The sequence below is a fragment of the Bos mutus genome, chromosome X, assembly GCF_027580195.1.
Source record: "Bos mutus isolate GX-2022 chromosome X, NWIPB_WYAK_1.1, whole genome shotgun sequence".
Taxonomy (NCBI): domain Eukaryota; kingdom Metazoa; phylum Chordata; class Mammalia; order Artiodactyla; family Bovidae; genus Bos; species Bos mutus.
This window is the reverse complement of record NC_091646.1, coordinates 47,239,646-47,240,859: the sequence shown is the minus strand read 5'-3', so window position 1 is coordinate 47,240,859 and position 1,214 is coordinate 47,239,646. Positions and strand designations below refer to the sequence as shown.

The 1,214-nt window shown below is 37.2% G+C and overlaps 1 pseudogene; it reads right to left on the bottom strand.

Annotated features, from left to right (window-relative positions):
- Nucleotides 1-370: 370 nt before the first annotated feature.
- On the bottom strand, nt 371-809 carry LOC106701435 (large ribosomal subunit protein eL32-like; annotated as a pseudogene).
- Between the last annotated feature and the right edge of the window lie 405 nt (nt 810-1,214).

Genomic DNA, 1,214 nt, shown 5'->3' with positions numbered 1-1,214 from the left:
TGCCCTGATTCTAGTTTCCTAAGTCTAAAGCAATCAGAGTCTCATGATAGTCTTCTGATATTAGGATAATATTCAATAGTTTAGATCATCTTCTTCCTCCCTTCCTCACACAAGCTTCCTAAATAAAGCCATTCCAGGAACAGTGCAACTATTAAAAAGTTGAATAAAGAAAGTAGATTATGATCAAATACAGGGCCATGAATTATAAAAAGGAAACATTTAATGAAGAAAATACCTCTCTAAGTTAGGAGCACATACAAATATAAAATAACACACTTAGTTTGCTTTCATATCTTAGTAACTGTAAACAATGCTACTATGAATATTGGGATTCATGTATCTTTTCAAGTTAGTGCTTTTATCCCAAGTTTCATGGTTTTGTTAACACAAACACAATGTGAACATGAGCTATCTCTGTGTTTTCTTCACTGCACAGACTGGCATTGCAATTGGTGTCTCTGATAGCCAGTTTGATGCTCTTTCTACTATGGCTTTGCAGTTCTTGGAAGAGATATTGTGAGAAATTGAAACAAATTTGTTGCACATCAGCAGCACTACAAGTTCTTGGTATTGTAGGCCAGGAACTTCCAAAATATGCTGGGCATCATGTGTTTATTTTCTTGTTGCTCTCATAACTGATGTTGGACATCAAGATATGACCCTTGAATCCCTGCCACCCTGTTGTTGATGCCTCTGGGTTTCTGGCAGTTCCACCAAATTTTGACATATCAATCTGACTGGTGCCAGGTGAACTTCTTGGTCTTCTTTTTGATGATCTTGGGCTTTATGAGAGATCTGATGGTGGCCATGATACCAAGTAGGAGATGACTGAGACTGCATATGGAGGGACTCAAGGAGTATAATTGCTGGGTAATTTGGTAGCTCTATTTTTTAATTTTTCAGAAAATTCCATACTGTTATCCACAGTGGCTACAACCATTTACATTTCCACCAAGAGTGTACAATGTTGCCTTTTCTCCACGTTTTCTCCAACATTTGTTATTTGTGTTCCTTTTGATGATGGTCATTCTTGCAGGTGTGAAGTGATCTCCTTGTGGTGTTGATTTCCATTTTCCTGATTATTGGACATGTTGAGCAGATTTTCACCTGCCTGTTGACCATCAGCATATCCTCTTTAGATAAATATTTATTTAGGTCTTCTGCCCATCTTTAAGCAGTTTGTTTTTTGATGTTGAGTTGTATGAGCTGTTTGT